The sequence below is a fragment of the Ictidomys tridecemlineatus genome, chromosome 2, assembly GCF_052094955.1.
Source record: "Ictidomys tridecemlineatus isolate mIctTri1 chromosome 2, mIctTri1.hap1, whole genome shotgun sequence".
Lineage (NCBI taxonomy): Eukaryota > Metazoa > Chordata > Mammalia > Rodentia > Sciuridae > Ictidomys > Ictidomys tridecemlineatus.
The window spans coordinates 132,396,154-132,412,081 of record NC_135478.1 but is presented as its reverse complement, the minus strand read 5'-3'; the positions used below and the strand labels follow the sequence as shown (position 1 = coordinate 132,412,081).

Here is a 15,928-nt window from a genome sequence, read left to right as displayed (position 1 = left end):
TGAGGACCAGAATACACAGTTGAGGAAATCATGTATGGGTTTCCAGAAAAAGGAGCAAAAAAGTCAGAGACACAGAATATAAGAGGAAAAAAGGGAATAAAAGAACTAGTGAACCAATTCCATAATTACAGAAGATCTAGACAGAAAATAAAGGGAAGGAAATTACATGAATTTAAGGGAATCTATAAATTCAGAGATAAATGACAAGACTCTGTAGCTAAAAACTCAGCAAGCACCCAGTACATGGGATTAAATTAGAGCCAAATTCAGATAAAGCATAATGTACTTTTACAACACTGAATGCAGGAAGAAATAAGAGCTTATAGAGAGTAAACAAGTACATATTATACCAAGAGAAAAATCAGAAATGTATCAGCTACCTAAGAGCCACGCAATAAGCCAGAAGAAAGCAGAGCAATGCAGGGAATATTTTCAACTTAATATTTAATTATCAGTGATGTATACATGCAGGCATGTGGCAGTGTGACCAGCTCAACCTAATTTGCCTGGAACCATCAATCCCAGCTATGGTTTGAATATTGTTTGTCCCTTCCAAAACTCATGTTAAAATTTATTCCCCATTATGAAATTTAAAATTAAGAGGTAGGACAAGGTGATCAGGGTTCTGTCTATATGAATGACTACTCCATTCATGTGATTAATAGGTTAATGGGTTAACAGGTTATGTTGAGAATGGGTCTGCTATATAAGCCAGTTTGGGTAGGTCTCCATATATTCCTTTTCACCTGAACCATCTCAGGACTCTGTCAACAAGAAGCTATCAACAGATGTGGACCCCTGACCTTGAATCAGAACTATAAACCCGAATAAACCTCTTTTCTTTATAACTTACCCAGAACTGCACCTATCCTGGACAAACCATTTGCTAAGAACTGACTTGGTTTTAAATTAAAACTCCCATGTCCCAAGAAGCCCTCTCTTCCGGGAAAATCAGAAAGATGAGTAGAATTAAATGAGGTCTCAAAAATTTTCTTTCTCATAGTTACTTTCTTATGAGGATACTAAAGGATGTTCTCAACCAAATGATTAAAGCAAACAAAGAATAAAGACCACAGCTTGCCTCACCCTCAATGGTGAGAGACTGAAAGCTTCCTCCTTGAAGACCCAGGAACAAGAAAAAGATGCCTGTGCTCACCTCTGCACCCCTTGGTTGGCCGGCTGTTCTTACCCAGCTGCAGCCCGCTGAGCTTGTCCCTGCCCGGCATGTCTGAGACCAAGAACAACCCTGAGAAAGCATCGTTCTTCTTCTCCGAGATCACCAGTGCCTCGTCAGCCATGATCTTCAGTGCCTTGGGTGCCACCTATTGCATGCCCAAGAGTGGCACTGGCATCGCAGCTGTGTAAGTCATGAAGCCAGAGAAGATCATGAAGTCCATCACCCCGTGTTCATGGCTGGGCTCTTTGCCATCTATGGCCTAGTGGTGGCAGTCCTCATTGCCAACTCCCTGAATGATGGTATGAGCCTCTACAGGAGTTTACTCCAGCTGGGTGCAGGCCAGAGTGTGGGCCTCAGTGGCCTGGCAGCTGGCTTTGCCATTGGCATTGTGGGGGATGCTGGTGTTCAGGGCACTGCCCAGCAGCCCTGACTGTTTGTGGGCATGATCCTGATCCTAATCTTCACTGAGGTGCTTGGCCTCTAAGGTCTCATCATGGCCCTCATACTTTCCACAAAGTAGCCTCTCACCAGCCACAGAACACAATGTAAAGATCACCCCCTCCTCATTCCAGAGCTAACAGGCTGACACAGATGCACTGGCAATGGCCCCTTCCGCCCTGTGCTGTGAACATTGGGCCCACTAACCTCCCATCCAGGCCCCACCAGTGAGAATGCCAGCCTCCATCCCTACACACACACACACACACACACACACTGCCCCAGAGTACTCTGTGTAAAAGGATGAAGTAGAATTGTCAGTTGTGGAGCAACCCTTATCTCCCAACTATATAGTACCCTTTAGGTAGAGTGCTGCCTTATGGGGTTCCCCTTGCCAAGACTCCTTGGATGGAACTGCCCCGTGTGCCAAGTGCCCAGGGTTGGAGGCAAAAGGTCAGCCACCAGGCCCTGGCTCCAAGCTGTGTACAATAAAGTTTTCGGATTTGGAGTAGGGAGGAAATCATGAGGAGATACCAAGATACCAGTTCATACTCACTAGAATAGCTATAATCAAAAAGATAGATAACAGGGCTGGTGCTGTAGCTCAGTGGCAGAGGGCTTGCCTCGCACGTGTGAGGGACTGAGTTCAATCCTCACCACCACATATAAACAAGTTAAAAAAAAAAAGGTTCATTAACAACTAAAAAAATTTTTTAAAAGGCTAACAAGTGTTGGTGAGGATATGGAAGCATATCTCATAAAACACCACTCCAGCAGTTACTCAAAATGGCCCAGCAATTACAATCCAAAGAATATACCCAAAACAAATGAAAATATGCCTACGTAAAAATATGTCTACATAAAAGCTTGTATACGAATATTTATAACACCATTACTCCTAAGAGCCAATTCAAATGTCTGATGAATAAATGAACAAAATTGGGAATATCCATACAACAAAAGATCATTCAACCAATAAAAGGAACAAAGCACTGGTATGTGCTACAAAATGGATAAACTCTAAAAACATTCTATTAAGTGAAGAAGTCAGACACAAAAGGCCACATATTATTACATTTATATGAAATCCAGAATTGGCAAATCTATAAAGGCAAAATAGATTGGTGATTGTGTAAGGTTGAAAAGTTTGGGAGGAAATATGTATGAAGTTTTTCTGGAGTAATAAAAATGTTCTGGAATTGGATAACAGTGATAGTTGCACACTCTGTAAATACACTTAAAAATCCACAATTGTACATGATGAAGGGTAACCTTTAAGATATGTGAATTACATCTAAATTTAAAAATTGTGTGCATGCATCCACACTATACTGTTATTGGCTGCACAATTAGAAGGGACAAGCAAATGTTTATTTTTACATATTTGTAATTCACTTGTCACACTGACCATGTATTTTCTAATATTAAAATTATCTAATAGCAAATGTAATTTTTTTTTAAATCAGGGGAAACTGAACAAGATACTAGCAAGATCAAACTAGAATAATTTTCTCTATTTTTCAAATTATCTAAAACCTGATCTTATTACTTTTATGATTAATTAAATAACTGCTTCCCTGTCATCCACCTATAACAAATATTGGGAAAGACACAATTCCTAAAAACAACACCAACACTAACTATCTACTAACGCAACTCAGGGCACATGAGATTTGCATACAATTCTGTAGGCAAACTTTTTTAAAAAATATTTTTTAGTTGTTGATGTACCATTATTTTTTATTTATTTATATGTGGCTGAGAATCAAACCCAGTGCCTCACACATGCTAGGCAAGCGCTCTGCCACTGAGCTATAATCCCACTGCCTAGAGGCTAACTTTTGGGAACTGATTTTAATGGAAGAAAAAAGAAAGCTACCAACAATGGAATGATAGAACTTCTTACAAGAAATATTTAATGAATAAAAGCGATCATATTCTTCAAGTTAATATGCAGTTTTAACATGATATCCTCAACAGGTATAATATAGAACCTCATCAAGTTCCAGTGAAATTCACTTTAAAGAAATCAAGCAATACTGAAGAAGAGTCTTGAGCCTTTTTGTAGATAATGAAATGGTACATTTAGCCTACAACAATCAAGGAAGAAAATTTTCTAAAATCTTAATATAAATTAAATCACTGAAGACAAAATAACAAACCAACTAGAAAAAGGAAAGCAGTGAATGAGAAAACATGGAACATTTTATTTGTAAAATTCTATAGAAGAGCAATATCCAGACACTCATGAATGAGTTAACAAAATAGGAAATGCCAATAGTAAAATCAGATAGAAAATATAATCTTTCCTATAAATAAAGGAATGCAAATTAAACTATAAAGTATCATCATAACTGTAAATTTAAAAACAAGGCTAGCAGGAAAGTGCATATGGCTCAGCAGGAAAGTGCATGCCTGGCATGTATGTGGCCCTGGGATCAATCCCCAGTACCACGAAAAAAAAAAATTTTTTAAATAAAAATAAAAACATACTCATTAACATTATGACCTAGACCTGGCCTCTCCCAAAAAGGAAAGGGCAGAAGACAATTAGGAATTTGCTTCACCAATTATGAATGTGTTCCACGGCATTAGCAATACATGGGCAGTTACCACAAGACCCTGCAAATAAGATATCAGACTTTATGTACCACAAGCCCTTTTTCAAAACCATCAGCATTTAGAATTCGTACTATCACCAAAATTAACATTAGGCAAAAGAAAAACATCTTTCACATTAATTTAACAATACATATATACATGTTATATATGTATATAAATGTTTAAAAAGAATTTCACCTGTATGTATATGTAGAAAATACCAACAAAAACAAATACACGAATGAAAGGAAGATCAATAGAAGAGAGACGGCAGAATAGAGGGAAGGCAGGGAAAGAGGGGATGGGGACTGAAATAAAACTTCTTGCATGTATTATTTTATCAAAATGAACCCTAATACTATGTATAACTACAATGTGCTAATTTAAAAAAAAAATCTTTCACCACTGACTACATCTGGGTTTTTAAGCTACCTGAGACTCTAAAACTATCTATGCCTCTATTTCCACAGAAGAAAACAGAACCAGATATCCCTCCTACACCCACTATCCAAAAAAGGAAATGAATGAACCATGAAAATAAAGATGAAAAGGATTAAATGCTTTAACCTGGGAGTGAGGGTACAAAAACTTAAGTCATGTATTCAGGATTCAACTCCAGCCTACCCTGGATTTCACAAATATCATGAAATAAGGCTCCAAGTGAATTAACTGTATAGACTACACTAGTCAGGTCCTTGCTACTATGCTTTTTTGCAAGATCCGCATTAAGAGATTTTTGGTTTCCTCCATTGAAATATCTTTCAATGTCTTTAAAAACATATTTGACCTCCATTATAATTCTTTTCTATTACCACACATTTCAGGTGGCCCCTTGACAACAGACCCAAGAACAAGAATGGACCCAATTCTGCTCATTTCAAACTTTCCTTCAAAACTCCACCCCTCTAAGAAAATCCTTAACACAAATCTTGCATCTTCTCTTCTTCCCTTCTCCTGGCTCCCCAAGACCAGGAATTCACAAAGGCCAGCAAAGGCACCCCCAGTCTAGGAAACATTTCTGAGATTCTAGGGACTGGGTATGATCCCCTCCTCTACACTCATTATGCTAGACTGCAGCTGTCTGCCCAAGTCCCCCTAAACTGTCAGTCCCACAAGCATCTCCCACTATGTGTGTGCAAATCCTAAAACAAGACCTGACACATCACAGAAGGTACTCAACAAACACAAGGAATGGAAGGATGGGGTATATCACTATGAAGAGAAGTCTTCTCTAAAAATTAGTATGATCTGCAAAAGGAAGAGGTCATTTCAAATCATCCTGAAATTCCTGATGCTGGAGATACGCTAATAAGTACTAACAATTTCCCATTCATCATGGATGTTGTGGAAAGCACCGAAAAGCTCCCAGTGCTGAGTGAGATGGCTGTAGACAACCTGCACCCTGCTGCTTAAAGTCAAGCAGTCTTTGAAGAGGCACTAAAGGCAGAAAGAAAGGAGTCATTCACCAGCCATGTCACATGCAGGGTGGCCATGCCTCAGCAAAAGTGATTGTAAAGGGGCAGAAACAAAGAAAGAGGGAAGTCTAGGAGCCAGGCCCTGACCTAGGGCCATGTGAGAGTTATCCACAGTTGAGATGAACAGGTGGTGACAGGACAGCGTCCAAGTGCCCAGCTCTACCAAAACAAAATCAGGGCTCAGACAATTCAGCTGTGCAAGCAGATGGTCCCTGAACACAGGTAGTCTCCCCAAGGAGATGTTTTATAGTATTATAGAAATATAACTCATGTAGGCCTATATTCAAACTCAGACACTTCACTATTCTGAGATAGGAATTATCAGGGATAGGTATACACATATACACATACATCTTTCATACACACATATAGAGAGAGAGTGTAAGGGAAATGTGTACTACCTATCTATTCTTGAAGATATCTTGAAGATATTTTAGGTAGTTCTATCAAGGAGCAAACTATATTTTGCTTACAAACAACATTTTATGAACTGCTTTGAAATTTCATACAAAACTCCTAATTTACAGAACTTTAGTTATAGTTCCTGAACAAATGTAACCATTATGCATGAAATTAGCATTTCATTATATAATTAGCCAGAACAAATGAACACATACAACTTATACCTCTAAAATCCCCTAATGATCATGTCTCCAGAAAAATTCCTAAGTAAGAAAACACTGACCAATATATAACTTAAGTTCTCATGGAATAAAAAAAAAATCATAAAGCAGATTATTCCAACTTTTCAAATGTGAACAAAAACAGAAAATTATGAGGGAATACTGGGTGCGTCCAGGAGTGTAGGGACATGCAAGATAGCAGAGGGTACCCTCAACCACATCACTGGATAGAAGCATGGCCCAGGCATGCATTTTACAATAAATTTTGTTAGGACAACTGAACAGCCATTCGGAAAGGATAAAATTGAATCCAAACTTCACAACGTGGGTAAACTCCAAATAGACCAGAGATATAAATATAAAAATTGAAAACACAAAGATTGTTTTCACAGAACTACAAGTAAAAAAAACAAGTACTACAGGAAAAATGGGTGAAAGCCTTCAAAACCTCAGGAAAGGGAAATCTCTCTGATTCAAAATTCCAGACACCACAAAAGAAAAATATTAAATATTTTATAACAAACATTTTAAATATTAAAAAAAAACTCTTAACAAAAACAAAAACTCAGAAGCAGTAAAACAAAATAAAATAAACAGCATGTTCAAAGCCCTAGGTTTGATCCCTAGTACCACCAAAAAGAAAAAAAAAGATAAAGTGAGAGAAAACATTAATAATATATATTATAGGGGCTGGGATTGTGGCTCAATGGACAGCACTTGACTAGCAGGTGTGAGTCACTGGGTTCGATTATTAGCACTGCATATAAACAAATAAATAAAGTTCCATCAATAACTAATAAATTTTTAAAAATAATATATATTATAGATGAAGTTCTAAAATCCCAAAAGAAAAATGAAAAAGTACTCTTAAGACTGTGTATCTTAACACACAATTAAAACAAAATGTTAAAACATCAGCGCACACCACCTTTCGGATGAGTAAAATTCAAATTTTACACATATACTAGCTAGTGAGCTATGGAAACAGGCTGCTCATATATGGTGGAAGGAATGCAAAATGGCACGTCCCTCAAGGGAGGTTTGGCTGGCATTATCTACCAAAACTATACAGCCATTTTCCATAGGAATCTGCTTCTGGGGATGTATCCTGAAGATATAACTTCTCTCCAAATTAAAACACCAGAGAGCACAAGGTTATCACTGTGAAACCATATGTACCAGCAAAATATAAGACACTATGTGAATGCCTCTTCACAGAAGATTGCAGGAACAATAAGTGATACACTGGAGGCTGATGCTGCAATCATAATCAGTGCAGATCTCAATAAACTGTGAGGGCAGGATTTCCAGGACATACTCACTGTCAGCTTAAAAAATGAAAAAATGTAAGAGTACACAGAATACACTAGCTTATTTATAACAAAGAAGAGGAAATTTTAAAAAAAACATGCACACATATGATGGATGTAGCATTATTTATTTTTGACAGAAAAACAAGAAAAGTACACCGGAAACTGCTCAAAATTGTTCCTGGTAGGGGTGGGGTCATTGAAGCAGAGTAACAGGCATGACTTGCTCTCCAGACATCTTCTCATAAAACTTTGACTTGTGAACTATGAAAATGATTTAAAAAATCAAAAAGTGAATTTTTTTTTTAAAAGAGAGAGTGAGAGAGGAGAGAGAGAGAGAGAGAGAGAGAGAATTTTTGATATTTATTTTTTAGTTCTCGGCGGACACAACATCTTTGTTTGTATGTGGTGCTGAGGATCGAACCCGGGCCGCACGCATGCCAGGCGAGCGCGCTACCACTTGAGCCACATCCCCAGCCCCAAAAAGTGAATTTTTTAAAAAATGTTTTTAGTGGTAGATGAGCACACAGTGTCTTTCTTTATTTTTATGTGTACTGAGGATCAAACAAACCCAATGCCTCACACACGCGAGGCAAGTCCTTTACCACTGAGCTACGACCCAGCCCCAAAAAGCCAATTTTTAAAAAGCCCTAAAATTGAATACAAACTGAAATGAACCTAACTATGTTGCAACCACAAAAAGAATTCAAGTAACTTCTAACTGGGATATGTTCTAATGACAAAAGCAACTACAGAGAAATCCTTAGCTTTTCCTGATAGGTTTGCTGTTGATGACAACAATGGTGCAGGTATTAGGAATTCTAAAATACTCTGCATGTACATTAAAATAGAAGAAACAGAACACTGATCTTGGAAACTGGGGTTCTTACTGTGAGAGAAGAGAAGCACAAGCCAAAGCAGAGAGAGTAGTGCTGTGGATTTGAACTGGAAGTGTCAAAAGGAACTTGTGATTCAAAAATATGATTCCTAGCTCTGTCCACTGGAAGGATCTAGAAGTAATTATTCTCAGCTGTGAGCACACTGAGATACACGTTAAATACCATCCCACCAGCACAAAGCCAGAGCTTCTTGGGAAAAATAACTGGTCCCACAGCTGAGGCAGAGAACACACAAGTGACCCTAGTACATTCTGTGCCAGATCAAGGAGTGCTCAAAGAACAACACAGACATGCCAGACAAACAAGCCAGGCTGAGGAGTTTCCACTGGCCAAACCAGTGGACTGAAAATCAAAGGAATTAATAACAGTAGAAACAGAATGAAAATCCTTAAGTCCACAGTAGTTTAATAATATAATAATAATAATAATAGAGAAAGGAATGCCAGCTATTATGGGTAGAAGAAGTAATGGAATCTTTTTTGGGGGGAGAGGAGGGTAACCAGGGATTGAACCCAGGGGCATTTAACCATTGAGCCACATCCCCAGCCCTTTTACTTTTTATTTTGAGATGATCTCACCAAGTTGCTTAGGGCCTCACTAAGTTCCTGAGGCTGGCCTTCAACTTGTGATCCTCCCAAGTCGCCAGAAATACAGGCATATGCCACCATGCCCAGACTAAGGAATCTTTTAAATTATCATTTTGCACCACCAATAGCATAACTGATATGGGGAGAACCATCAATGGATACAAAAAGCTATAGTAGTCTCAGATTGTCTCCCTGCAAGTTCTTTATTAATGATGAAGAAAAAGCTGCCTTTCCTAAAAAGCAAATAACCAACCCTTCCAAGGGCACCCATCCAGAGTTACAACAGTGGGCTCTCCACCTCAGAGTCCTCCAGTGCATCAAGACCCAGGGCTGGACAAAAATGTCTCATATGAATTTAATCATGGGAAGCAACCAGACAAAGACTGGTCTCAACTTCATAAAAATCCAAGGTCAGAAATAACAGACAAAATAATAACTATTCTAGTTTAAGAGTCTAGAGACACAAATGCAACATGTGATCTCTGAATTCTGAACAGAAAAACAACAATCAATGATAGAATGAATTAAATTATAGCCACAGAATTAAATATTATATGAAAAAGAACTATTGATTCTGTTTGTAAATGAGTCTTACAAGCATAAAAACAGAAGAGGTCAGACAAGGAAAGAGTCCATACCATATGATTCCATATGTAAACTTCAAAATCGGGTAAAGCTACTGTGCGGCTACAGTGAGTTGAGTGGTAACCCACAAAAAAGATATGTCCATGTCCTAATCCCTAGAACCTGTGAATGTAGCCTAATTTGGAAAAAAGGACTCTGCAGATGTAACTGTGTTTAGGATCTTCAGGTGATGTTGTTCTTGTAATTTTATGGGCCCTATCTCCAGAGGCAAGCATCCTTAAAAGAGACACACAAAGATAATCATGTGACAATGGAGGCAGGACAAAGTGATGCATCCACAAGCCAAGGAAAGTCTGGAGTCACCAGGAGGTGAAAGCATAAGAAGGATCCTCCCATAGAACCTCTGAGAGTATGACCATACTCACATCTTGATTTTAGACTTCGGTCCTCCAGAACCATGAAAGACTATATTTATCTTGTTTTAAGCCACCAAGTTAGTGGTGATTTGTTACTACAGCCCCAGGAGTCAGGACAGTTGAGCACCTGGTTGTGGGAGTTAATGACTAGGAGGAGGCAAGGGGGACACTTTCAATTACTGTTTATTTTGGTAATACTTTGCTATGGGTAGCAATTCCATAGATAGTTTATAAAATCATCAAACTGTACTAATGACCAGCAGCAGACTTTGGATGAGATTCAGAAGGTTCAAGAGAAGGGCACCAAAGCACCATGACTATCTGAAGATTCATAGTCTGACACTATCATAAACAGGCAAGAGGTGTGTGATGGCTCAGGCTTACCTGGGCACATTCAATTTCATCACTTTAGTTAGTTCCCTAGCAGGTGGCTCTACTGAAAAGCTGTATTTCCCAGCTTTGTGTTTAACTGGGAACCATTAGAAATGGGGTTAATTAACATAGTCCTACATGCTGTCAGACCTGCAAGAATGCTCACTAACACTACACAGCAGAAAGAGCCAAATACACCAAGAATTTGCAAACCTCCTCCCCAAAACACCCTTGGGCCAATGCATGAGATAAGCCAAGATCCTACAGGTCTGGACCTAGAAGGTTTAGCCCAGGTAAAGCCAGTGAGCTGCAGAATGGCCAGGCCTGGTGATGCGGAGATATCTAAATATCACATAATCAGAACTCAGTAACACACAGAGCAACCATGTAACCTTGGCAGAAATCTCTTCTTTCTCTCTGGATTTACTGCTGATTGAAGGAGGAGGAAGGAAGCAGAGTTCATTTAACTGTGCCATGCATAGCCTGCTTTCCACAAACAGGACTGTGATGCTGGGGAGGACAAGAGGTGCATGAGTGTGGTCAGAGTTTCTCTCCCCCAAATCAGGAAAGCAGTAAGAAACAAGCACAGTTCCATTAGGATGAGATTTTCAGTTTTTCTAACTTTTCCAAGATTTTCTAAAATTTCAGATTTTCTAACATATTTTGAAAAGGAAAATAAAGTTACTAAAAAGTGAACTGTAGACTTCAAACATCAAGTAATAATGATCCACAGGAGGGAAGTGATAGGAGCTGGAGAGAGAAATTACTGGACATCAGTGTGAGGTGCCAAGCCTGGATACGATGGGACTATGTGTGTCCACAGAGTAGGACGGAAAAGAGGAGACAGCATGTAAGGTGAGGGAAACAGAAAAGGAATAAGGGAGCTAGGAGAAAAATGTGCTAGAAGCTGAGGAAGGAGAGTGCATTAGGCATGAATATGGTAAGAAAAGAAGTAAGAGATAAACATGACTTCAAGAAGCTCAGAGTAAAGGGAAGGGGTGAGTTAACCAAAATCTTTAGATGAAGGAGGAGTGGTACTGGGGTTTCCCATTATTTCAGTGTACGTGTGTGCAGATGAGACTTAAACCAATTTATAAGCTAGAGGGAAAAACAATCCAGAGAGGGAAAACCACAGACCATTGGAGGATATGGGTCAGTTAGAACAAAGTCCTCACACACCCTGGTCTGAGATATATAAAAGATACATCCCAACAGAGTTGGGAGGCAGAGATGGCTAGAAATCCAGTCAACTCTAGTCTGACTTGAGGAATTTTGAGAGTTGATGGAGTTGGGGTATAACAACAGAATGGTTACATGCCCATGCCCATGCCCATGCCCATACACACACACATAACTCTACACACTGGAATACACACTGAAAGACAAGAGGCATCAAGACCAGAGGGAGGGAAATGGAGAAAGCAGACACTCAGTTTGAAGAGTAAGGCTGATGACAGACTATTTATGAAGACAGGGCCCTTACCTTTCCTGAGAACTAGCAGCTGGTGTAGTTAAGTTCACATCAAGTCTCCATCCAAGATCAGCTGCGGAAAGCTGATACAACTTCCAGACAGGCTGACAACCACCTCAAATATAGAAGTGAGCACAAAACTGAGAATCTCTAAACCCTGAGAAGAGGGCAACAAATTCTATACCGACAAAGGTTAATAAGGACATGGAGTTAATAAGCATCTGGGCTTCAGACAGGCCCAACAAATAGCCTCCTGGTGCTGAGAGGGGGGCACTGCCCTCATAGGAAAGAACAAGTGAGCTTCAACACTAAAAAAACTGGGATTGCTGAAATTTTTTAAAATAAATAAAAGGTGAACCTAAGAACAGAGGTTATTTCTAAGAGGGTTCTAGGATTGGGGGATGGTCAAAGGGGTCTTGAGGTTTACATGTTTACAAAAGGAATACACTCTTTCTAAATAATAATTAATGGGGAGGCTGGGGATGCAGCTCAAGCGGTAGCGTGCTCGCCTGGTGTGTGTGTGGCCCGGGTTCAATCCTCAGCACCACATACAAAGATGTTGTGTCCGCTGAAAACTAAAAAAATAAATATTTTTTTAAAAATTCTCTCTCTCTCTCTCTCTCTCTCTCTCTCTCTCTCTGTCTCTCTCTTTAAAAAAAAAATTAATGGGGCTGAGTTGTAGCATAGTGGTAAAATGCTTGCCTAGCACATCTGAGGCATTGGGTTCAATCCTCACAACAAATAAAAATAAATAAATAAAAGTACTGTGCCCATCTACAACTACAAGATTTTTTAAATAATAATAATCAGGAGCTGGGGTTGTAGCTCAGCGGTAGAGCGCTTACCTCCTACATTTGAGACCCTGGGTTTAGTCCTCAGCACCACATAAGAACAAATAAGTGAGATAAAGGTATTGTTTCCAACTATAACTAAAAAATAAATATTAAAAATAATAATCATCATCATCAACATTACAGGCAGAATCCCAGCAGCTCGGGAGGTTGAGGCGGATCACAAGTTCAAAGCCAGCGTCAACAAAAGCCAGGTTCTAAGCAACTCAGTGAGACCCTCACTGTCTCTACATAAAACACAAAATAAGACTGGGAAAGTGGCTCAGTGGTCAAGTGCCCCTGAGTTCAATCCCCATACCCAAAAATAATAGTAATCAATGAATTGGAGGCTGAAATAGAAGGATCACAAGTTCAAAGCCAGCTTGGGCAACTTAGTGAGACCCTGTTTCAAAATAAAATAAAAGGCTGGGGATATTGCTCAGTGGAACAGCATTTGCCTAGCATGAGCAAGGTCTGGATTCAACCCACAGGGGAAAACACATTAATGAACATTTTCAAAGACATATTTTCCAGAGGAAGTGAAGAGAATTTCAGGTAGTATAAAAGACCAACAGAATTATTTCCTAAACTGGGCCTCCAAATAACAGTCTCTCAAAGGGACAGTAGACAAACTACCAAGGAAAATGGCTCCATGGTCCCATTAATTTGGATTAAATTACATATTCTTTCATTTCAGGAGCTCTAGGTTAGAATGACACAGCTCATTCACTGAAAACAGTCACAGAAATAGGAACCCTAACCAAGAAACCACCAAATTTTGACATAAGCTTTACTTATTTTTTTTAAATATTTATTTTTTAGGTGTAGATGGACACAACACAATGCCTTTATTTTTATGTGGTACTGAGGATCGAACCCGGGTCCCGTCTGTGCTAGGCGAGCGCTCTACCGCTGAGCCACAATCCCAGCTCTACTTATTTTTTTTATTATGTGGTCAATAATCTTTTAGGAAAGTAACCCTTGGCTTTTAGATTAAGACTCCCAACAACACTGGTGTTTACCACATAATTTCCAGCCCTCTATTCCTTATTCTAAATTCCTCATTGTGTTCTTAAAGTGCAACCTCCATCTTTAGGAAGTTGGGGAGTTTGAAACCTTTCAACATGTGACACAACACTATACTGCAACAGCAACTTAAAATTAGTGTCATTTATTTTGGATTTTCAATTCAAAGTATCTGCAATTCAACAAAGAAATTCACATGATAGAAGAAGTACCTGGGCATATGAACAGACCCAGTACAGATGTAGAAGAGTATCCAGTCCAAAGGCAGGGGCCAGCAGAAGCAAGACCCATGCCTATACTACAGATACTCCCTGGAAATTTTCAGGGAGCATTTTAAATCCCCCCTTTTTTCAACCTGTATTTTCAAATTTTCCTCAACATTACTTCTAATAAAATATTTCAGGATTTTTCTTTAAATCTCATAATCATTTGTTTGGTCACCATGGTCCCTATAATTCCACCAGGAATGAGGCTGAAAAGACTAGACACAAAGACAACTAAAGCACAGTTCATATAGCATAACATGATAAGGACCTAAGTCCCATTCTGGTAAAGAATATTAAGCAAAGGAAGAGTAATACAAATAGTAGCTATCATCTGTGAAAGAGATAATTTTTTTTTAGTTGTTTATATGTGGTGCTGAGAATCAAACCCAGTGCCTCACACATGCCAAGCAAGTGCACTACCACTGAGGCACAGCCCCAGTCTCAAGAGATAAAATTTTAAAGGTAGAGAATGCAGGGTTTTGACAATGTAAGTTGGGGAGCAGGTTATGAAGAAACTCTACTTTCCGCTCAATTTTGCTGTGAACCTAAAACCACTTTAAAAAGAAATAAGTCTATTAAAAGAATAGTAGGGGGAGAGACATAAATAAATGCATTTATATTTCCATAATATACCTCTTGACTGATATATAAGACACTGATCACAGCAGTCATATAAGGTAAGGGATAAATCAGTCTCTCTATGGAGAACACAGCAGGGACGGGGCTATGGCTAAAAGGACACTGAAATTCCACTACACACATTCCTGCACTTCTTTAATCACTTCTGGCATATGTATGTATCATCTCTCAAAAGAATGGAAGAAAAGTTTTAAGGAAAAAGAAGTTCTGGGGTAGGAGGTATCCAAAGAGTCAAGTCTAAATAAAGGTATAAGCAGCAAAATTGCAGATGCTTGGCCCCCGAGCTAAAAAGCCTACCTAAGAAGTACAGTTTGGGGACAGAAATGACCATGGATACTAAGTGTCATGGCCATTCAAAATGAGATGCTTCAGCAGCCTACACAAGACATCAGTTGCCAGGAGCTCCCATATAGCACAGCCTTAATGAAAAGCTCAAAATGTCCCTACAAGAAGAGACAACAACCCAGGGTCAATCTAAGGGAAGAAAAAAAGCTGAAAAATAGAAAATCTAAGAGTCCTCTTACTCAGAGCTACACTAATGTGAAAATGCTCAGCTGATGCTAAGTGCCTCTCAAAAAGGCACTACCAATCAACATGCTGGTGGGGGTGGTAATCACATCCTATAACCTGAACACACTTCTGAGGCATGCTCCTGGCTCCTCAGCTCTGGGAGGTACCTAATGGGTTTTATTGCTATTGTTATTTGGAAAGACTGAGGCTTGTTTTCGTTGCACTGGGAGGGGGTTCAAAGGTTTCAGAAAGGAGGCTTCCCCCCCGCCCTCAAAAGTATCCAGTGAGACCACTGGTCACCACAGTCACCTGTACAGGCCCTACTACCAATCATTCAAAATCAGCCTCAGCCACATGGCTTTAGACTCAGTCACATTACCTGCAAAACTGAGGGGAAATAAAGAATGTGGAAGTTTGCTCTCCTGGGAGAACTTGAGCTTCCAAAGTGACATTTCTCTTACTGTATTCAGCTTCTCACTAGGGACGCCCAAATAATGCTGAAGTATTTTTAGGTCACAGCTAGTCCTACCTACCCACTTACTGTGGAGCTCTGGCAGCAGCGGAACAGGAAGCTCTGGATAAGCCTGCCAAGCAGGAGGCACGCTGGTGGGGGTGGGAGGGGGAAAGTGTGCAAACACTGCTGCTTTCTGAAATCACCAGGTCACAAAGCCTTCAGGGACTGGGGTGGGAGGACAACCAGGAT

General features: G+C 39.5%; 1 protein-coding gene and 1 pseudogene across 1 annotated transcript in view; one reads left to right on the top strand and one right to left on the bottom strand.

Annotated features, from left to right (window-relative positions):
* The window catches only part of Nudcd3 (NudC domain containing 3), a 106,626-nt gene that overhangs the window by 63,543 nt on the left and 27,155 nt on the right, over positions 1–15,928 (bottom strand). The gene's annotated exons all lie outside the window — the stretch shown is intronic.
* Positions 1,225–1,697, top strand: LOC101959112 (V-type proton ATPase 16 kDa proteolipid subunit c pseudogene; annotated as a pseudogene).